The following is an 18516-nucleotide window of genomic DNA, read 5'->3' as shown; positions in this document are numbered from 1 at the left end:
GACAAAAAGCTTACAGCACCTGGTATTCCCAGGCGGTCTCCCATCCAAGTACTAACCAGGCCCGACCCTGCTTAGCTTCCGAGATCGGACGAGATCAGGCGTACTCAGGCCGGTGTGGCCGTAAGCTATCTCTTGGTGCACTAAGGCAATCTCAAAAAGTGGATGAAATTGCATATACTGTAGCCATAATTTGTAGCACAGATTGTTGGATGAAATACAAACTAACCTTGCTTACTTATTTCAAAGCGAGGGCACATATTTCAGCCTTGTGGGAAAAAACGGACAAAGAGTTGAAATTCCACAAGGCAGTGACAAAAAGCTTACAGCACCTGGTATTCCCAGGCGGTCTCCCATCCAAGTACTAACCAGGCCCGACCCTGCTTAGCTTCCGAGATCGGACGAGATCAGGCGTACTCAGGCCGGTGTGGCCGTAAGCGAAAGGTGCAATCTCAAAAAGTGGATGAAATTGCATATACTGTAGCCATAATTTGTAGCACAGATTGTTGGATGAAATACAAACTAACCTTGCTTACTTATTTCAAAGCGAGGGCACATATTTCAGCCTTGTGGGAAAAAACGGACAAAGAGTTGAAATTCCACAAGGCAGTGACAAAAAGCTTACAGCACCTGGTATTCCCAGGCGGTCTCCCATCCAAGTACTAACCAGGCCCGACCCTGCTTAGCTTCCGAGATCGGACGAGATCAGGCGTACTCAGGCCGGTGTGGCCGTAAGCGAAAGGCAATCTCAAAAAGTGGATGAAATTGCATATACTGTAGCCATAATTTGTAGCACAGATTGTTGGATGAAATACAAACTAACCTTGCTTACTTATTTCAAAGCGAGGGCACATATTTCAGCCTTGTGGGAAAAAACGGACAAAGAGTTGAAATTCCACAAGGCAGTGACAAAAAGCTTACAGCACCTGGTATTCCCAGGCGGTCTCCCATCCAAGTACTAACCAGGCCCGACCCTGCTTAGCTTCCGAGATCGGACGAGATCAGGCGTACTCAGGCCGGTGTGGCCGTAAGCGAAAGGCAATCTCAAAAAGTGGATGAAATTGCATATACTGTAGCCATAATTTGTAGCACAGATTGTTGGATGAAATACAAACTAACCTTGCTTACTTATTTCAAAGCGAGGGCACATATTTCAGCCTTGTGGGAAAAAACGGACAAAGAGTTGAAATTCCACAAGGCAGTGACAAAAAGCTTACAGCACCTGGTATTCCCAGGCGGTCTCCCATCCAAGTACTAACCAGGCCCGACCCTGCTTAGCTTCCGAGATCGGACGAGATCAGGCGTACTCAGGCCGGTGTGGCCGTAAGCGAAAGGCAATCTCAAAAAGTGGATGAAATTGCATATACTGTAGCCATAATTTGTAGCACAGATTGTTGGATGAAATACAAACTAACCTTGCTTACTTATTTCAAAGCGAGGGCACATATTTCAGCCTTGTGGGAAAAAACGGACAAAGAGTTGAAATTCCACAAGGCAGTGACAAAAAGCTTACAGCACCTGGTATTCCCAGGCGGTCTCCCATCCAAGTACTAACCAGGCCCGACCCTGCTTAGCTTCCGAGATCGGACGAGATCAGGCGTACTCAGGCCGGTGTGGCCTCAAAAAGTGGAAGAAATTGCATATACTGTAGCCATAAATTGTAGCACAGATCGTTGGATGAGATACAAACTAACCTTGCTTACTTATTTCAAAGCGAGGGCACATATTTCAGCCTTGTGGGAAAAAATGGACAAAGAGTTTAAATTCCACAAGGCAGTGATGCTGATGAAATGATGCAAGAAAGCGTATAGCACCTGGTATTCCCAGGCGGTCTCCCATCCAAGTACTAACCAGGCCCGACCCTGCTTAGCTTCCGAGATCAGACGAGATCAGGTGTACTTTTTTTTTTTTTTTTTTTTTTTTTTTTTTTTTTTTTATAAAAAAAAGTTTAAATTATTATATTTTATAAAATGTACAATACACAAAAACCGAACTAACATAGGCAGGTGAACAATTCACCCCCTATCAAATCAAAGAACTCAAATAAATAAAATACAACAAATACTAATAAAAACATAACATTAATTCTAATCTCACAAAACAGGCATGTTGAAATCAACTCACCGAACAACTATAAAAACCAAAAGGAAATTAACATACCAATACATTTCAAAAATGATAAGTAATTCTTCCTCCATCCACCCTTGAAATCAACCCACTCCCCTCCACAAAAGCTTCATCAAAACATTCCCTTCCATAACAATGAAACATATCTATATGCTTCTTAAACAATACTACAAAAATATCCCACACCCTTACCCTCTTCCCCTCAAAAAAAGCATAATTCCTCCTACAAAAAATAGCATACCTCACAAAACTCAAAACAACATTTAACAAAACAACATTAACACCCTCACATTTACCAGCCATGCCAAATAACACCAATTCATTCCACACATATTTTTTTTTAAATATCACCCTTCCAGTTTCTATGTATCATTCCCTTTACCTTACAAAATAAATATTTTAACTCCTCACATTCCACAAACAAATGTATTAAATTTTCTGGTAACTCACCACATAGATCACATTCTCTTTTTATTTCCCTATTGATTTGATGTAACACCACCTTTGTATATATACGATTATGCCTTATTTTAAAATCGTTACTTTCACATTCCATACTATTATATTTTACATTTAAAGTTTTCCATATCTTTTTTACATCCAAAGTTGGAAAAATTCCTTTCCAAACTTTCTCCGCAGCTGGCCTTTTCACATTTTTCTCTACCATTATTTTATAGAATTTTTTCACTGGGATACTAGATAACTGAGCCTTCTCCTTACTGTTACCAATAAATAAATTAGGAAAGACAAATAAATCTTCTCTAACAACTTCACTATTTATTAAATCTACCCATGTGCTTGGTATACTTTCTTTTATCTTCTCGTACATATTCTTCACTGTTCCCCTACCCACCTCTACATCCCATTCATGGATAGTGTCAAAAATAGCTTCTTCAGGAAAAAAACCTGGAATTACCTCATATGTGTAGTCTTTTATCTGTCTAAGACCTGCACTCATGAATACTTCACTATATAACACCTTTTCTTTGTACTTAATTTTCTCATTCAGAAAAACAGGGTGATTCATAATTAGGTCAATATGCCCACACTCATAATACACATTAGGCAACAACTCTGCCCATGCATTTAGCACTTCTTTATAAAAATCTGGTACCTTTTCACACATTTTCCTTTTAAGATCCATCAACAAACCATTATCTTCACATCCACCAATCTCATCTAAATAGACTTTGAAAAAATGTTTCCAGCCATAATCTAAACTGTCATATAAATATTTCTTTACTGTTTTTATCCTAATAGCTTTTCTTTTACTGTCAAAATCTACAAGTTTTAAACCTCCATCATCATAGTCCGCTATCAATGTTTTCTGCGCAATTCTAACACCTTTACCATCCCATATAAAGTTAGACACCACATTATTCAATTCATTTATAACCCACTCTGGCATGTCTAGAACTCCCAAAATATACACAAGTTTAGATGATACCAAAGCATTTACAACAATTACTTTACCTTTTAACTTTAATTTTCTATTTTTCCAGAAATTCAAAGTTAGCTTGATTTTATTGAGGATCCCCGTCCAAGTTATATCCCTTGCCTCTTTCTCCTCTACACCAATATTTACTCCCAGCACCTTCATAAAATCCTTAGCTACCTTAAATGGAATCTCACACTTATTTGCATCAATATCCCCAAAAAACATAATTTCTGTCTTCTCTATATTAACTTCAGCCCCTGATGCCTTACAGTAGATATCTATGATTTTCATAATGCTTTCAATGCTACCTACATCCTTCACAGTAAAAGTAGTGTCATCAGCGTACTGATGTATAACACTGACACCACCACCTGGGATTCCAACACCCCTCACCTCTTTGTCTCCAAGTATCAAAACAGCTAAAGGTTCCGTAGAAACACTGTACAATAGAGCTGACAAAGGACAACCCTGCCTTACTGACCTCTCTATAGGGAATGTATCTGTTAACACTCCGTTACATTTAACACAACTTTTTGCTCCACTATACAACAAGTTAATCCAAGATACAAATTTTGGCCCAAAACCAAACCTCTCCAAAGTCTGTAGCAGAAAACTATGTTCCACTTTATCAAAAGCTTTCTTAAAATCTAAACTTAAAACTATACCACCTTCATTTTTCATATGATTAACAACATCTCTAATTGTACAAATTATATCTGCAACATCTCTTCCAGGTATTCCGTAGGCTTGTGTTGATGTAATAATACTCCCAATCACCTTTTTCATCCTATTAGCTAAAACTTTAGTCAGTATTTTATAATCTGAATTTAGAAGACTAATAGGCCTATAATTTTCTAACTTTAACCTACTGCCTCTATTTTTAAATAAGATGGTTAACATACCAATTGACATAGACTCAGGGATTTCCTTATTCTCTTCCATATACTGAAAAACCTTCAATAAAATGGGTGCCAAAATATCCACAAAAACTTTATAGAATTCATTTGTTAAACCATCCAAACCTGGACTTTTATTTCCTTGAGTGTTCTCAATTGCTTCCTTGATTTCTATAATTGAAATATTTTCATCACACATCCTTCTATCTGTCTGAGATACTTTGGCACTGATTTTCTCCAACACTTTTTCAACACACACTTTATCTACATCATTCTTTTTATAAAGATTTCTGTAAAAGGATTCAACTGAATCTACGATGTCCACAAAATCATTTACCTTTACACCTTTTTCATTTTCCAATTCCACAATATAACTCTTAAATTGCTTTCGTTTTTCAAGCCCCAGAAAAAAGGAAGTACATTTCTCTCCCTCCAAGGCATACTGTGCCTTACTCCTAACAATAGCACCTAAACATTTCTTTTTTTCATAAAACCCTAGCTCTGCATGGATTTTCAAATAGTTCACTACATCATAGTCTGGATCAGCATCGGCCTTTTCAAGTTCCTGCAACATCCTATTTCTAAGCATTTTTTCTTTCAACTTATCGACACGGTTACGATTTTTGGAGTACCTAATACTCCTGTTTTTTACCTTAACTTTCACTTCTTCCCACCATAAACACACATTCTCTTTTAACAGTACATTAGACATTTCACCTTCGATACATTCAACAATTTCCTTTATATAACTTTCCTCCTTTAACAGACTGGCATTTAAACACCAGACACCTCCCCCTCTCATCTCCACAGCAAAACCTATCTGAAATGACATTACTGCATGATCACTGTATGCTGTAAAGTTATATGACATCTTCTGAACCTGCTGTATCACATCTTCTTTTACTAAACATAAATCAATTCTGCTTTGTTTTAGTTCATTTAACACCACCTGCCTTCTCGAAAACACTCTTCTATTTAAATTTTCAGCCCTCCATATATCTACAAGATTCTCATTTTTCATTAATTCCCATAAAGCATTTCTAGACGAATCATGTCTGAAGCTATCACATCTCGAGACATCCATTCTAGTGCACTTCACGTTAAAATCTCCTACCAGTATACAATTTTCTGAACACAGTGATCTTAGGTTATTAAACATATCTCTCCTTTCCGATTCAATATTCGAAGCATAAACATTAATTAAACGAAAAATGACATTTTGCACTTCAAACTCAATAACAATAAGTCTGCCCTGATTATCTGCATATACTTGCTTGACATTTTGAACCACATCATTTTTTACCAGAATAGCAACTCCACATGTTTTTTCACTTCCGTGACTACAAAATATTAGCTCAGACCATTTGCTCTTAATCTCTAACATTTTGGAGTCTGTCCAATTAGTCTCTTGAAAACACCACATGTCAGCTTTTACAGACACCAAAACCTGCTCCAATTTGTTCATATTTCTCAGACTGTTCCCATTTAGTGATGCAACTTTAACCATTGTTAATGTATGCAGAAATATAGTCAAAAAAAAACACGTCATTTCAAAATAGACTTTTTCTTTTTACCAGATCCCATCACCTCCCTAGCTTTCGTCAATGATCTCTTATTTCTAGCAAACAACTGAAAATCCTCACTATCTATTTCTTCTTCCGACTCATGACTTGGACTTATGAGAGGAGCAACATTCAAACCTTTTGTAAAATGCTCTTTAACCGTGCCATCAACTCCAGTGGACCCAGCCCTCTCCTTGGTGTTATTTTCACACAGGCTTAAAGCAGGTTCAGGCACCTGAGAAGCACCTTGCACCATCTCTACCTGTGTATCTAATTCACCAATCCTGTGCTGCTGCTCCACCGTGTCAGCAGCAGAGACCAAGACTGCATCTCGAGTACTGCCAGAAGGAATTACATACTCTCCAAGCACATCTATAGCTGTCTCTGCAATCACCTGCGACACACTTTCCATATCACTCTCTTCCCCTCTCTCCATAGCCACACTCTCGTCATCTTCTTCAGTAATGAGGTCCATTGTTTGCAGAAATAAGACATCATTCCCCTTCTTACATTTACATCTGTCCTTAGGTCTGTCACACCTTCTACACATATCACCAATGTTCGAACATTCCCTGGCATAATGCCCTTGTTCACCACATTTATGACATATAAATTCTGGACATTCTTTAAGTATGTGTCCCGGTTGAATACATAGTCTACATACCTTAACTTGGTTATCGTGGATCACTCGGAAATATTCAAATCCCTCTACTGTATTGAACTTTGTTGAGTAAGGCAATGATTGCACACTGTCCGTAAACTTCACTTTACAAAATCTCGTCCCATCCACAATGTCCGTTCCTGGCCACATCCTCCTCTTGATTGGTGTTATCGCATTCACTTTCCATCCTTCTAATTTCTCATGTATTTCATCGTCCGTAATATATGCCGGCAAGTTCAAAAAGGACACCACAAGTTCATCGTTCCCCAGTTCTTTCGCCATGACTTGACAGCTCTTTATTTTTAGCCCGTCTATTAGTCTTTCTTTTCCCTTCTCATGTGACATGGTTATTTCGTACTTATTTCTGTCTTTCGTTCTACATCCCAAAATCGTTCCGCATACTTCTTTGATTCCTCTCAGCAATTCCATCGTTGTTATTTTTTCTTCACCAATAACTTCCACATTCACCGTCAGTTCTTTCTCATATTTTCTTCTCCTCAACTCTTCATTCGACGCTCTTTTTTCTCCGTTGTCCATTCTCGTTGTTGTCGTTATTCTTGATGTCGAAGCCATTGAATCCATCCGGTTATTTTACGTATAATCCCCCAAACAGCTCACGCCGTTGGGGGATAAAAACGCAAATATTTACAATAAACTACACTCCCAACACAAACTTCCTAAACTTAAAGTATATAAACAACCAAAACCGAAAACTATTTTTTTTTCTCTCCAAACAATTCAAACACCTGCTGCTCACTCACTTCCTGAAACTACCAAAAAGGGGCGTACTCAGGCCGGTGTGGCCGTAAGCGAGAAACTATCTCTTGGTGCACTATGTAAAGTCAAAGTGAGCCTGATTAACAGCTGTTGCATTTTCACCATTTAGATAAGCATCTTTGTGTCACTCAAAAAGTGGAAGAAATTGCATATACTGTAGCCATAATTTGTAGCACAGATTGTTGGATGAAATACAAACTAACCTTGCTTACTTATTTCAAAGCGAGGGCACATATTTCAGCCTTGTGGGAAAAAACGGACAAAGAGTTGAAATTCCACAAGGCAGTGACAAAAAGCTTACAGCACCTGGTATTCCCAGGCGGTCTCCCATCCAAGTACTAACCAGGCCCGACCCTGCTTAGCTTCCGAGATCGGACGAGATCAGGCGTACTCAGGCCGGTGTGGCCGTAAGCGAAAGGCAATCTCAAAAAGTGGATGAAATTGCATATACTGTAGCCATAATTTGTGGTACAGATTGTTGGATGAAATACAAACTAACCTTGCTTACTTATTTCAAAGCGAGGGCACATATTTCAGCCTTGTGGGAAAAAACGGACAAAGAGTTGAAATTCCACAAGGCAGTGACAAAAAGCTTACAGCACCTGGTATTCCCAGGCGGTCTCCCATCCAAGTACTAACCAGGCCCGACCCTGCTTAGCTTCCGAGATCGGACGAGATCAGGCGTACTCAGGCCGGTGTGGCCGTAAGCGAAAGGCAATCTCAAAAAGTGGATGAAATTGCATATACTGTAGCCATAATTTGTGGTACAGATTGTTGGATGAAATACAAACTAACCTTGCTTACTTATTTCAAAGCGAGGGCACATATTTCAGCCTTGTGGGAAAAAACGGACAAAGAGTTGAAATTCCACAAGGCAGTGACAAAAAGCTTACAGCACCTGGTATTCCCAGGCGGTCTCCCATCCAAGTACTAACCAGGCCCGACCCTGCTTAGCTTCCGAGATCGGACGAGATCAGGCGTACTCAGGCCGGTGTGGCCGTAAGCGAAAGGCAATCTCAAAAAGTGGATGAAATTGCATATACTGTAGCCATAATTTGTGGTACAGATTGTTGGATGAAATACAAACTAACCTTGCTTACTTATTTCAAAGCGAGGGCACATATTTCAGCCTTGTGGGAAAAAACGGACAAAGAGTTGAAATTCCACAAGGCAGTGACAAAAAGCTTACAGCACCTGGTATTCCCAGGCGGTCTCCCATCCAAGTACTAACCAGGCCCGACCCTGCTTAGCTTCCGAGATCGGACGAGATCAGGCGTACTCAGGCCGGTGTGGCCGTAAGCGAAAGGCAATCTCAAAAAGTGGATGAAATTGCATATACTGTAGCCATAATTTGTGGTACAGATTGTTGGATGAAATACAAACTAACCTTGCTTACTTATTTCAAAGCGAGGGCACATATTTCAGCCTTGTGGGAAAAAACGGACAAAGAGTTGAAATTCCACAAGGCAGTGACAAAAAGCTTACAGCACCTGGTATTCCCAGGCGGTCTCCCATCCAAGTACTAACCAGGCCCGACCCTGCTTAGCTTCCGAGATCGGACGAGATCAGGCGTACTCAGGCCGGTGTGGCCGTAAGCGAAAGGCAATCTCAAAAAGTGGATGAAATTGCATATACTGTAGCCATAATTTGTGGTACAGATTGTTGGATGAAATACAAACTAACCTTGCTTACTTATTTCAAAGCGAGGGCACATATTTCAGCCTTGTGGGAAAAAACGGACAAAGAGTTGAAATTCCACAAGGCAGTGACAAAAAGCTTACAGCACCTGGTATTCCCAGGCGGTCTCCCATCCAAGTACTAACCAGGCCCGACCCTGCTTAGCTTCCGAGATCGGACGAGATCAGGCGTACTCAGGCCGGTGTGGCCGTAAGCGAAAGGCAATCTCAAAAAGTGGATGAAATTGCATATACTGTAGCCATAATTTGTGGTACAGATTGTTGGATGAAATACAAACTAACCTTGCTTACTTATTTCAAAGCGAGGGCACATATTTCAGCCTTGTGGGAAAAAACGGACAAAGAGTTGAAATTCCACAAGGCAGTGACAAAAAGCTTACAGCACCTGGTATTCCCAGGCGGTCTCCCATCCAAGTACTAACCAGGCCCGACCCTGCTTAGCTTCCGAGATCGGACGAGATCAGGCGTACTCAGGCCGGTGTGGCCGTAAGCGAAAGGCAATCTCAAAAAGTGGATGAAATTGCATATACTGTAGCCATAATTTGTGGTACAGATTGTTGGATGAAATACAAACTAACCTTGCTTACTTATTTCAAAGCGAGGGCACATATTTCAGCCTTGTGGGAAAAAACGGACAAAGAGTTGAAATTCCACAAGGCAGTGACAAAAAGCTTACAGCACCTGGTATTCCCAGGCGGTCTCCCATCCAAGTACTAACCAGGCCCGACCCTGCTTAGCTTCCGAGATCGGACGAGATCAGGCGTACTCAGGCCGGTGTGGCCGTAAGCGAAAGGCAATCTCAAAAAGTGGATGAAATTGCATATACTGTAGCCATAATTTGTGGTACAGATTGTTGGATGAAATACAAACTAACCTTGCTTACTTATTTCAAAGCGAGGGCACATATTTCAGCCTTGTGGGAAAAAACGGACAAAGAGTTGAAATTCCACAAGGCAGTGACAAAAAGCTTACAGCACCTGGTATTCCCAGGCGGTCTCCCATCCAAGTACTAACCAGGCCCGACCCTGCTTAGCTTCCGAGATCGGACGAGATCAGGCGTACTCAGGCCGGTGTGGCCGTAAGCGAAAGGCAATCTCAAAAAGTGGATGAAATTGCATATACTGTAGCCATAATTTGTGGTACAGATTGTTGGATGAAATACAAACTAACCTTGCTTACTTATTTCAAAGCGAGGGCACATATTTCAGCCTTGTGGGAAAAAACGGACAAAGAGTTGAAATTCCACAAGGCAGTGACAAAAAGCTTACAGCACCTGGTATTCCCAGGCGGTCTCCCATCCAAGTACTAACCAGGCCCGACCCTGCTTAGCTTCCGAGATCGGACGAGATCAGGCGTACTCAGGCCGGTGTGGCCGTAAGCGAAAGGCAATCTCAAAAAGTGGATGAAATTGCATATACTGTAGCCATAATTTGTGGTACAGATTGTTGGATGAAATACAAACTAACCTTGCTTACTTATTTCAAAGCGAGGGCACATATTTCAGCCTTGTGGGAAAAAACGGACAAAGAGTTGAAATTCCACAAGGCAGTGACAAAAAGCTTACAGCACCTGGTATTCCCAGGCGGTCTCCCATCCAAGTACTAACCAGGCCCGACCCTGCTTAGCTTCCGAGATCGGACGAGATCAGGCGTACTCAGGCCGGTGTGGCCGTAAGCGAAAGGCAATCTCAAAAAGTGGATGAAATTGCATATACTGTAGCCATAATTTGTGGTACAGATTGTTGGATGAAATACAAACTAACCTTGCTTACTTATTTCAAAGCGAGGGCACATATTTCAGCCTTGTGGGAAAAAACGGACAAAGAGTTGAAATTCCACAAGGCAGTGACAAAAAGCTTACAGCACCTGGTATTCCCAGGCGGTCTCCCATCCAAGTACTAACCAGGCCCGACCCTGCTTAGCTTCCGAGATCGGACGAGATCAGGCGTACTCAGGCCGGTGTGGCCGTAAGCGAAAGCAATCTCAAAAAGTGGATGAAATTGCATATACTGTAGCCATAATTTGTGGTACAGATTGTTGGATGAAATACAAACTAACCTTGCTTACTTATTTCAAAGCGAGGGCACATATTTCAGCCTTGTGGGAAAAAACGGACAAAGAGTTGAAATTCCACAAGGCAGTGACAAAAAGCTTACAGCACCTGGTATTCCCAGGCGGTCTCCCATCCAAGTACTAACCAGGCCCGACCCTGCTTAGCTTCCGAGATCGGACGAGATCAGGCGTACTCAGGCCGGTGTGGCCGTAAGCGAAAGGCAATCTCAAAAAGTGGATGAAATTGCATATACTGTAGCCATAATTTGTGGTACAGATTGTTGGATGAAATACAAACTAACCTTGCTTACTTATTTCAAAGCGAGGGCACATATTTCAGCCTTGTGGGAAAAAACGGACAAAGAGTTGAAATTCCACAAGGCAGTGACAAAAAGCTTACAGCACCTGGTATTCCCAGGCGGTCTCCCATCCAAGTACTAACCAGGCCCGACCCTGCTTAGCTTCCGAGATCGGACGAGATCAGGCGTACTCAGGCCGGTGTGGCCGTAAGCGAAAGGCAATCTCAAAAAGTGGATGAAATTGCATATACTGTAGCCATAATTTGTGGTACAGATTGTTGGATGAAATACAAACTAACCTTGCTTACTTATTTCAAAGCGAGGGCACATATTTCAGCCTTGTGGGAAAAAACGGACAAAGAGTTGAAATTCCACAAGGCAGTGACAAAAAGCTTACAGCACCTGGTATTCCCAGGCGGTCTCCCATCCAAGTACTAACCAGGCCCGACCCTGCTTAGCTTCCGAGATCGGACGAGATCAGGCGTACTCAGGCCGGTGTGGCCGTAAGCGAAAGGCAATCTCAAAAAGTGGATGAAATTGCATATACTGTAGCCATAATTTGTGGTACAGATTGTTGGATGAAATACAAACTAACCTTGCTTACTTATTTCAAAGCGAGGGCACATATTTCAGCCTTGTGGGAAAAAACGGACAAAGAGTTGAAATTCCACAAGGCAGTGACAAAAAGCTTACAGCACCTGGTATTCCCAGGCGGTCTCCCATCCAAGTACTAACCAGGCCCGACCCTGCTTAGCTTCCGAGATCGGACGAGATCAGGCGTACTCAGGCCGGTGTGGCCGTAAGCGAGAAACTATCTCTTGGTGCACTATGTAAAGTCAAAGTGAGCCTGATTAACAGCTGTTGCATTTTCACCATTTAGATAAGCATCTTTGTGTCACTCAAAAAGTGGAAGAAATTGCATATACTGTAGCCATAATTTGTAGCACAGATTGTTGGATGAAATACAAACTAACCTTGCTTACTTATTTCAAAGCGAGGGCACATATTTCAGCCTTGTGGGAAAAAACGGACAAAGAGTTGAAATTCCACAAGGCAGTGACAAAAAGCTTACAGCACCTGGTATTCCCAGGCGGTCTCCCATCCAAGTACTAACCAGGCCCGACCCTGCTTAGCTTCCGAGATCGGACGAGATCAGGCGTACTCAGGCCGGTGTGGCCGTAAGCGAAAGGCAATCTCAAAAAGTGGATGAAATTGCATATACTGTAGCCATAATTTGTGGTACAGATTGTTGGATGAAATACAAACTAACCTTGCTTACTTATTTCAAAGCGAGGGCACATATTTCAGCCTTGTGGGAAAAAACGGACAAAGAGTTGAAATTCCACAAGGCAGTGACAAAAAGCTTACAGCACCTGGTATTCCCAGGCGGTCTCCCATCCAAGTACTAACCAGGCCCGACCCTGCTTAGCTTCCGAGATCGGACGAGATCAGGCGTACTCAGGCCGGTGTGGCCGTAAGCGAAAGGCAATCTCAAAAAGTGGATGAAATTGCATATACTGTAGCCATAATTTGTGGTACAGATTGTTGGATGAAATACAAACTAACCTTGCTTACTTATTTCAAAGCGAGGGCACATATTTCAGCCTTGTGGGAAAAAACGGACAAAGAGTTGAAATTCCACAAGGCAGTGACAAAAAGCTTACAGCACCTGGTATTCCCAGGCGGTCTCCCATCCAAGTACTAACCAGGCCCGACCCTGCTTAGCTTCCGAGATCGGACGAGATCAGGCGTACTCAGGCCGGTGTGGCCGTAAGCGAAAGGCAATCTCAAAAAGTGGATGAAATTGCATATACTGTAGCCATAATTTGTGGTACAGATTGTTGGATGAAATACAAACTAACCTTGCTTACTTATTTCAAAGCGAGGGCACATATTTCAGCCTTGTGGGAAAAAACGGACAAAGAGTTGAAATTCCACAAGGCAGTGACAAAAAGCTTACAGCACCTGGTATTCCCAGGCGGTCTCCCATCCAAGTACTAACCAGGCCCGACCCTGCTTAGCTTCCGAGATCGGACGAGATCAGGCGTACTCAGGCCGGTGTGGCCGTAAGCGAAAGGCAATCTCAAAAAGTGGATGAAATTGCATATACTGTAGCCATAATTTGTGGTACAGATTGTTGGATGAAATACAAACTAACCTTGCTTACTTATTTCAAAGCGAGGGCACATATTTCAGCCTTGTGGGAAAAAACGGACAAAGAGTTGAAATTCCACAAGGCAGTGACAAAAAGCTTACAGCACCTGGTATTCCCAGGCGGTCTCCCATCCAAGTACTAACCAGGCCCGACCCTGCTTAGCTTCCGAGATCGGACGAGATCAGGCGTACTCAGGCCGGTGTGGCCGTAAGCGAAAGGCAATCTCAAAAAGTGGATGAAATTGCATATACTGTAGCCATAATTTGTGGTACAGATTGTTGGATGAAATACAAACTAACCTTGCTTACTTATTTCAAAGCGAGGGCACATATTTCAGCCTTGTGGGAAAAAACGGACAAAGAGTTGAAATTCCACAAGGCAGTGACAAAAAGCTTACAGCACCTGGTATTCCCAGGCGGTCTCCCATCCAAGTACTAACCAGGCCCGACCCTGCTTAGCTTCCGAGATCGGACGAGATCAGGCGTACTCAGGCCGGTGTGGCCGTAAGCGAAAGGCAATCTCAAAAAGTGGATGAAATTGCATATACTGTAGCCATAATTTGTGGTACAGATTGTTGGATGAAATACAAACTAACCTTGCTTACTTATTTCAAAGCGAGGGCACATATTTCAGCCTTGTGGGAAAAAACGGACAAAGAGTTGAAATTCCACAAGGCAGTGACAAAAAGCTTACAGCACCTGGTATTCCCAGGCGGTCTCCCATCCAAGTACTAACCAGGCCCGACCCTGCTTAGCTTCCGAGATCGGACGAGATCAGGCGTACTCAGGCCGGTGTGGCCGTAAGCGAAAGGCAATCTCAAAAAGTGGATGAAATTGCATATACTGTAGCCATAATTTGTGGTACAGATTGTTGGATGAAATACAAACTAACCTTGCTTACTTATTTCAAAGCGAGGGCACATATTTCAGCCTTGTGGGAAAAAACGGACAAAGAGTTGAAATTCCACAAGGCAGTGACAAAAAGCTTACAGCACCTGGTATTCCCAGGCGGTCTCCCATCCAAGTACTAACCAGGCCCGACCCTGCTTAGCTTCCGAGATCGGACGAGATCAGGCGTACTCAGGCCGGTGTGGCCGTAAGCGAAAGGCAATCTCAAAAAGTGGATGAAATTGCATATACTGTAGCCATAATTTGTGGTACAGATTGTTGGATGAAATACAAACTAACCTTGCTTACTTATTTCAAAGCGAGGGCACATATTTCAGCCTTGTGGGAAAAAACGGACAAAGAGTTGAAATTCCACAAGGCAGTGACAAAAAGCTTACAGCACCTGGTATTCCCAGGCGGTCTCCCATCCAAGTACTAACCAGGCCCGACCCTGCTTAGCTTCCGAGATCGGACGAGATCAGGCGTACTCAGGCCGGTGTGGCCGTAAGCGAAAGGCAATCTCAAAAAGTGGATGAAATTGCATATACTGTAGCCATAATTTGTGGTACAGATTGTTGGATGAAATACAAACTAACCTTGCTTACTTATTTCAAAGCGAGGGCACATATTTCAGCCTTGTGGGAAAAAACGGACAAAGAGTTGAAATTCCACAAGGCAGTGACAAAAAGCTTACAGCACCTGGTATTCCCAGGCGGTCTCCCATCCAAGTACTAACCAGGCCCGACCCTGCTTAGCTTCCGAGATCGGACGAGATCAGGCGTACTCAGGCCGGTGTGGCCGTAAGCGAAAGGCAATCTCAAAAAGTGGATGAAATTGCATATACTGTAGCCATAATTTGTGGTACAGATTGTTGGATGAAATACAAACTAACCTTGCTTACTTATTTCAAAGCGAGGGCACATATTTCAGCCTTGTGGGAAAAAACGGACAAAGAGTTGAAATTCCACAAGGCAGTGACAAAAAGCTTACAGCACCTGGTATTCCCAGGCGGTCTCCCATCCAAGTACTAACCAGGCCCGACCCTGCTTAGCTTCCGAGATCGGACGAGATCAGGCGTACTCAGGCCGGTGTGGCCGTAAGCGAAAGGCAATCTCAAAAAGTGGATGAAATTGCATATACTGTAGCCATAATTTGTGGTACAGATTGTTGGATGAAATACAAACTAACCTTGCTTACTTATTTCAAAGCGAGGGCACATATTTCAGCCTTGTGGGAAAAAACGGACAAAGAGTTGAAATTCCACAAGGCAGTGACAAAAAGCTTACAGCACCTGGTATTCCCAGGCGGTCTCCCATCCAAGTACTAACCAGGCCCGACCCTGCTTAGCTTCCGAGATCGGACGAGATCAGGCGTACTCAGGCCGGTGTGGCCGTAAGCGAGAAACTATCTCTTGGTGCACTATGTAAAGTCAAAGTGAGCCTGATTAACAGCTGTTGCATTTTCACCATTTAGATAAGCATCTTTGTGTCACTCAAAAAGTGGAAGAAATTGCATATACTGTAGCCATAATTTGTAGCACAGATTGTTGGATGAAATACAAACTAACCTTGCTTACTTATTTCAAAGCGAGGGCACATATTTCAGCCTTGTGGGAAAAAACGGACAAAGAGTTGAAATTCCACAAGGCAGTGACAAAAAGCTTACAGCACCTGGTATTCCCAGGCGGTCTCCCATCCAAGTACTAACCAGGCCCGACCCTGCTTAGCTTCCGAGATCGGACGAGATCAGGCGTACTCAGGCCGGTGTGGCCGTAAGCGAAAGGCAATCTCAAAAAGTGGATGAAATTGCATATACTGTAGCCATAATTTGTGGTACAGATTGTTGGATGAAATACAAACTAACCTTGCTTACTTATTTCAAAGCGAGGGCACATATTTCAGCCTTGTGGGAAAAAACGGACAAAGAGTTGAAATTCCACAAGGCAGTGACAAAAAGCTTACAGCACCTGGTATTCCCAGGCGGTCTCCCATCCAAGTACTAACCAGGCCCGACCCTGCTTAGCTTCCGAGATCGGACGAGATCAGGCGTACTCAGGCCGGTGTGGCCGTAAGCGAAAGGCAATCTCAAAAAGTGGATGAAATTGCATATACTGTAGCCATAATTTGTGGTACAGATTGTTGGATGAAATACAAACTAACCTTGCTTACTTATTTCAAAGCGAGGGCACATATTTCAGCCTTGTGGGAAAAAACGGACAAAGAGTTGAAATTCCACAAGGCAGTGACAAAAAGCTTACAGCACCTGGTATTCCCAGGCGGTCTCCCATCCAAGTACTAACCAGGCCCGACCCTGCTTAGCTTCCGAGATCGGACGAGATCAGGCGTACTCAGGCCGGTGTGGCCGTAAGCGAGAAACTATCTCTTGGTGCACTATGTAAAGTCAAAGTGAGCCTGATTAACAGCTGTTGCATTTTCACCATTTAGATAAGCATCTTTGTGTCACTCAAAAAGTGGAAGAAATTGCATATACTGTAGCCATAATTTGTAGCACAGATTGTTGGATGAAATACAAACTAACCTTGCTTACTTATTTCAAAGCGAGGGCACATATTTCAGCCTTGTGGGAAAAAACGGACAAAGAGTTGAAATTCCACAAGGCAGTGACAAAAAGCTTACAGCACCTGGTATTCCCAGGCGGTCTCCCATCCAAGTACTAACCAGGCCCGACCCTGCTTAGCTTCCGAGATCGGACGAGATCAGGCGTACTCAGGCCGGTGTGGCCGTAAGCGAAAGGCAATCTCAAAAAGTGGATGAAATTGCATATACTGTAGCCATAATTTGTGGTACAGATTGTTGGATGAAATACAAACTAACCTTGCTTACTTATTTCAAAGCGAGGGCACATATTTCAGCCTTGTGGGAAAAAACGGACAAAGAGTTGAAATTCCACAAGGCAGTGACAAAAAGCTTACAGCACCTGGTATTCCCAGGCGGTCTCCCATCCAAGTACTAACCAGGCCCGACCCTGCTTAGCTTCCGAGATCGGACGAGATCAGGCGTACTCAGGCCGGTGTGGCCGTAAGCGAAAGGCAATCTCAAAAAGTGGATGAAATTGCATATACTGTAGCCATAATTTGTGGTACAGATTGTTGGATGAAATACAAACTAACCTTGCTTACTTATTTCAAAGCGAGGGCACATATTTCAGCCTTGTGGGAAAAAACGGACAAAGAGTTGAAATTCCACAAGGCAGTGACAAAAAGCTTACAGCACCTGGTATTCCCAGGCGGTCTCCCATCCAAGTACTAACCAGGCCCGACCCTGCTTAGCTTCCGAGATCGGACGAGATCAGGCGTACTCAGGCCGGTGTGGCCGTAAGCGAAAGGCAATCTCAAAAAGTGGATGAAATTGCATATACTGTAGCCATAATTTGTGGTACAGATTGTTGGATGAAATACAAACTAACCTTGCTTACTTATTTCAAAGCGAGGGCACATATTTCAGCCTTGTGGGAAAAAACGGACAAAGAGTTGAAATTCCACAAGGCAGTGACAAAAAGCTTACAGCACCTGGTATTCCCAGGCGGTCTCCCATCCAAGTACTAACCAGGCCCGACCCTGCTTAGCTTCCGAGATCGGACGAGATCAGGCGTACTCAGGCCGGTGTGGCCGTAAGCGAAAGGCAATCTCAAAAAGTGGATGAAATTGCATATACTGTAGCCATAATTTGTGGTACAGATTGTTGGATGAAATACAAACTAACCTTGCTTACTTATTTCAAAGCGAGGGCACATATTTCAGCCTTGTGGGAAAAAACGGACAAAGAGTTGAAATTCCACAAGGCAGTGACAAAAAGCTTACAGCACCTGGTATTCCCAGGCGGTCTCCCATCCAAGTACTAACCAGGCCCGACCCTGCTTAGCTTCCGAGATCGGACGAGATCAGGCGTACTCAGGCCGGTGTGGCCGTAAGCGAGAAACTATCTCTTGGTGCACTATGTAAAGTCAAAG

The 18516-nt window shown here is 42.8% G+C and overlaps 41 non-coding genes and 1 pseudogene across 41 annotated transcripts; all 42 read right to left on the bottom strand.

The window, feature by feature from the left end:
- Window positions 1-7: 7 nt before the first annotated feature.
- LOC139395141 (5S ribosomal RNA) lies at window positions 8-126 on the bottom strand. Its single transcript, XR_011630250.1, has one exon. It is a non-coding gene; the product is annotated as a 5S ribosomal RNA (ribosomal RNA).
- Window positions 127-317: 191 nt separating this feature from the next.
- On the bottom strand, window positions 318-436 carry LOC139395140 (5S ribosomal RNA). Its single transcript, XR_011630249.1, has one exon. It is a non-coding gene; the product is annotated as a 5S ribosomal RNA (ribosomal RNA).
- Window positions 437-615: 179 nt separating this feature from the next.
- Window positions 616-734, bottom strand: LOC139395139 (5S ribosomal RNA). Its single transcript, XR_011630248.1, has one exon. It is a non-coding gene; the product is annotated as a 5S ribosomal RNA (ribosomal RNA).
- A 177-nt stretch (window positions 735-911) lies between these two features.
- LOC139395138 (5S ribosomal RNA) lies at window positions 912-1030 on the bottom strand. Its single transcript, XR_011630247.1, has one exon. It is a non-coding gene; the product is annotated as a 5S ribosomal RNA (ribosomal RNA).
- Window positions 1031-1207: 177 nt separating this feature from the next.
- LOC139395137 (5S ribosomal RNA) lies at window positions 1208-1326 on the bottom strand. The gene has a single exon (XR_011630246.1). It is a non-coding gene; the product is annotated as a 5S ribosomal RNA (ribosomal RNA).
- Window positions 1327-1503: 177 nt separating this feature from the next.
- Window positions 1504-1622, bottom strand: LOC139395209 (5S ribosomal RNA; annotated as a pseudogene).
- A 6130-nt stretch (window positions 1623-7752) lies between these two features.
- On the bottom strand, window positions 7753-7871 carry LOC139395136 (5S ribosomal RNA). Its single transcript, XR_011630245.1, has one exon. It is a non-coding gene; the product is annotated as a 5S ribosomal RNA (ribosomal RNA).
- A 177-nt stretch (window positions 7872-8048) lies between these two features.
- LOC139395135 (5S ribosomal RNA) lies at window positions 8049-8167 on the bottom strand. Its single transcript, XR_011630244.1, has one exon. It is a non-coding gene; the product is annotated as a 5S ribosomal RNA (ribosomal RNA).
- A 177-nt stretch (window positions 8168-8344) lies between these two features.
- On the bottom strand, window positions 8345-8463 carry LOC139395134 (5S ribosomal RNA). Its single transcript, XR_011630243.1, has one exon. It is a non-coding gene; the product is annotated as a 5S ribosomal RNA (ribosomal RNA).
- A 177-nt stretch (window positions 8464-8640) lies between these two features.
- Window positions 8641-8759, bottom strand: LOC139395133 (5S ribosomal RNA). The gene has a single exon (XR_011630242.1). It is a non-coding gene; the product is annotated as a 5S ribosomal RNA (ribosomal RNA).
- A 177-nt stretch (window positions 8760-8936) lies between these two features.
- LOC139395132 (5S ribosomal RNA) lies at window positions 8937-9055 on the bottom strand. The gene has a single exon (XR_011630241.1). It is a non-coding gene; the product is annotated as a 5S ribosomal RNA (ribosomal RNA).
- A 177-nt stretch (window positions 9056-9232) lies between these two features.
- Window positions 9233-9351, bottom strand: LOC139395130 (5S ribosomal RNA). Its single transcript, XR_011630239.1, has one exon. It is a non-coding gene; the product is annotated as a 5S ribosomal RNA (ribosomal RNA).
- A 177-nt stretch (window positions 9352-9528) lies between these two features.
- Window positions 9529-9647, bottom strand: LOC139395129 (5S ribosomal RNA). Its single transcript, XR_011630238.1, has one exon. It is a non-coding gene; the product is annotated as a 5S ribosomal RNA (ribosomal RNA).
- A 177-nt stretch (window positions 9648-9824) lies between these two features.
- On the bottom strand, window positions 9825-9943 carry LOC139395128 (5S ribosomal RNA). Its single transcript, XR_011630237.1, has one exon. It is a non-coding gene; the product is annotated as a 5S ribosomal RNA (ribosomal RNA).
- A 177-nt stretch (window positions 9944-10120) lies between these two features.
- On the bottom strand, window positions 10121-10239 carry LOC139395127 (5S ribosomal RNA). The gene has a single exon (XR_011630236.1). It is a non-coding gene; the product is annotated as a 5S ribosomal RNA (ribosomal RNA).
- Window positions 10240-10416: 177 nt separating this feature from the next.
- On the bottom strand, window positions 10417-10535 carry LOC139395126 (5S ribosomal RNA). Its single transcript, XR_011630235.1, has one exon. It is a non-coding gene; the product is annotated as a 5S ribosomal RNA (ribosomal RNA).
- A 177-nt stretch (window positions 10536-10712) lies between these two features.
- LOC139395125 (5S ribosomal RNA) lies at window positions 10713-10831 on the bottom strand. The gene has a single exon (XR_011630234.1). It is a non-coding gene; the product is annotated as a 5S ribosomal RNA (ribosomal RNA).
- Window positions 10832-11008: 177 nt separating this feature from the next.
- LOC139395124 (5S ribosomal RNA) lies at window positions 11009-11127 on the bottom strand. The gene has a single exon (XR_011630233.1). It is a non-coding gene; the product is annotated as a 5S ribosomal RNA (ribosomal RNA).
- A 176-nt stretch (window positions 11128-11303) lies between these two features.
- On the bottom strand, window positions 11304-11422 carry LOC139395123 (5S ribosomal RNA). The gene has a single exon (XR_011630232.1). It is a non-coding gene; the product is annotated as a 5S ribosomal RNA (ribosomal RNA).
- Window positions 11423-11599: 177 nt separating this feature from the next.
- LOC139395122 (5S ribosomal RNA) lies at window positions 11600-11718 on the bottom strand. The gene has a single exon (XR_011630231.1). It is a non-coding gene; the product is annotated as a 5S ribosomal RNA (ribosomal RNA).
- A 177-nt stretch (window positions 11719-11895) lies between these two features.
- LOC139395121 (5S ribosomal RNA) lies at window positions 11896-12014 on the bottom strand. The gene has a single exon (XR_011630230.1). It is a non-coding gene; the product is annotated as a 5S ribosomal RNA (ribosomal RNA).
- A 177-nt stretch (window positions 12015-12191) lies between these two features.
- LOC139395119 (5S ribosomal RNA) lies at window positions 12192-12310 on the bottom strand. Its single transcript, XR_011630228.1, has one exon. It is a non-coding gene; the product is annotated as a 5S ribosomal RNA (ribosomal RNA).
- A 260-nt stretch (window positions 12311-12570) lies between these two features.
- LOC139395118 (5S ribosomal RNA) lies at window positions 12571-12689 on the bottom strand. The gene has a single exon (XR_011630227.1). It is a non-coding gene; the product is annotated as a 5S ribosomal RNA (ribosomal RNA).
- Window positions 12690-12866: 177 nt separating this feature from the next.
- On the bottom strand, window positions 12867-12985 carry LOC139395117 (5S ribosomal RNA). Its single transcript, XR_011630226.1, has one exon. It is a non-coding gene; the product is annotated as a 5S ribosomal RNA (ribosomal RNA).
- A 177-nt stretch (window positions 12986-13162) lies between these two features.
- LOC139395116 (5S ribosomal RNA) lies at window positions 13163-13281 on the bottom strand. Its single transcript, XR_011630225.1, has one exon. It is a non-coding gene; the product is annotated as a 5S ribosomal RNA (ribosomal RNA).
- A 177-nt stretch (window positions 13282-13458) lies between these two features.
- On the bottom strand, window positions 13459-13577 carry LOC139395115 (5S ribosomal RNA). The gene has a single exon (XR_011630224.1). It is a non-coding gene; the product is annotated as a 5S ribosomal RNA (ribosomal RNA).
- Window positions 13578-13754: 177 nt separating this feature from the next.
- Window positions 13755-13873, bottom strand: LOC139395114 (5S ribosomal RNA). Its single transcript, XR_011630223.1, has one exon. It is a non-coding gene; the product is annotated as a 5S ribosomal RNA (ribosomal RNA).
- Window positions 13874-14050: 177 nt separating this feature from the next.
- On the bottom strand, window positions 14051-14169 carry LOC139395113 (5S ribosomal RNA). Its single transcript, XR_011630222.1, has one exon. It is a non-coding gene; the product is annotated as a 5S ribosomal RNA (ribosomal RNA).
- A 177-nt stretch (window positions 14170-14346) lies between these two features.
- Window positions 14347-14465, bottom strand: LOC139395112 (5S ribosomal RNA). The gene has a single exon (XR_011630221.1). It is a non-coding gene; the product is annotated as a 5S ribosomal RNA (ribosomal RNA).
- Window positions 14466-14642: 177 nt separating this feature from the next.
- Window positions 14643-14761, bottom strand: LOC139395111 (5S ribosomal RNA). The gene has a single exon (XR_011630220.1). It is a non-coding gene; the product is annotated as a 5S ribosomal RNA (ribosomal RNA).
- Window positions 14762-14938: 177 nt separating this feature from the next.
- LOC139395110 (5S ribosomal RNA) lies at window positions 14939-15057 on the bottom strand. Its single transcript, XR_011630219.1, has one exon. It is a non-coding gene; the product is annotated as a 5S ribosomal RNA (ribosomal RNA).
- A 177-nt stretch (window positions 15058-15234) lies between these two features.
- On the bottom strand, window positions 15235-15353 carry LOC139395108 (5S ribosomal RNA). Its single transcript, XR_011630217.1, has one exon. It is a non-coding gene; the product is annotated as a 5S ribosomal RNA (ribosomal RNA).
- Window positions 15354-15530: 177 nt separating this feature from the next.
- On the bottom strand, window positions 15531-15649 carry LOC139395107 (5S ribosomal RNA). Its single transcript, XR_011630216.1, has one exon. It is a non-coding gene; the product is annotated as a 5S ribosomal RNA (ribosomal RNA).
- A 177-nt stretch (window positions 15650-15826) lies between these two features.
- On the bottom strand, window positions 15827-15945 carry LOC139395106 (5S ribosomal RNA). Its single transcript, XR_011630215.1, has one exon. It is a non-coding gene; the product is annotated as a 5S ribosomal RNA (ribosomal RNA).
- Window positions 15946-16205: 260 nt separating this feature from the next.
- On the bottom strand, window positions 16206-16324 carry LOC139395105 (5S ribosomal RNA). The gene has a single exon (XR_011630214.1). It is a non-coding gene; the product is annotated as a 5S ribosomal RNA (ribosomal RNA).
- Window positions 16325-16501: 177 nt separating this feature from the next.
- LOC139395104 (5S ribosomal RNA) lies at window positions 16502-16620 on the bottom strand. The gene has a single exon (XR_011630213.1). It is a non-coding gene; the product is annotated as a 5S ribosomal RNA (ribosomal RNA).
- A 177-nt stretch (window positions 16621-16797) lies between these two features.
- On the bottom strand, window positions 16798-16916 carry LOC139395103 (5S ribosomal RNA). Its single transcript, XR_011630212.1, has one exon. It is a non-coding gene; the product is annotated as a 5S ribosomal RNA (ribosomal RNA).
- Window positions 16917-17176: 260 nt separating this feature from the next.
- LOC139395101 (5S ribosomal RNA) lies at window positions 17177-17295 on the bottom strand. Its single transcript, XR_011630211.1, has one exon. It is a non-coding gene; the product is annotated as a 5S ribosomal RNA (ribosomal RNA).
- Window positions 17296-17472: 177 nt separating this feature from the next.
- LOC139395100 (5S ribosomal RNA) lies at window positions 17473-17591 on the bottom strand. Its single transcript, XR_011630210.1, has one exon. It is a non-coding gene; the product is annotated as a 5S ribosomal RNA (ribosomal RNA).
- A 177-nt stretch (window positions 17592-17768) lies between these two features.
- Window positions 17769-17887, bottom strand: LOC139395099 (5S ribosomal RNA). Its single transcript, XR_011630209.1, has one exon. It is a non-coding gene; the product is annotated as a 5S ribosomal RNA (ribosomal RNA).
- Window positions 17888-18064: 177 nt separating this feature from the next.
- LOC139395098 (5S ribosomal RNA) lies at window positions 18065-18183 on the bottom strand. The gene has a single exon (XR_011630208.1). It is a non-coding gene; the product is annotated as a 5S ribosomal RNA (ribosomal RNA).
- Window positions 18184-18360: 177 nt separating this feature from the next.
- On the bottom strand, window positions 18361-18479 carry LOC139395095 (5S ribosomal RNA). The gene has a single exon (XR_011630206.1). It is a non-coding gene; the product is annotated as a 5S ribosomal RNA (ribosomal RNA).
- Between the last annotated feature and the right edge of the window lie 37 nt (window positions 18480-18516).

Source organism: Oncorhynchus clarkii, unplaced genomic scaffold, assembly GCF_045791955.1.
Source record: "Oncorhynchus clarkii lewisi isolate Uvic-CL-2024 unplaced genomic scaffold, UVic_Ocla_1.0 unplaced_contig_1042_pilon_pilon, whole genome shotgun sequence".
Lineage (NCBI taxonomy): Eukaryota > Metazoa > Chordata > Actinopteri > Salmoniformes > Salmonidae > Oncorhynchus > Oncorhynchus clarkii.
This window is presented reverse-complemented; position numbering and strand designations above follow the sequence as displayed.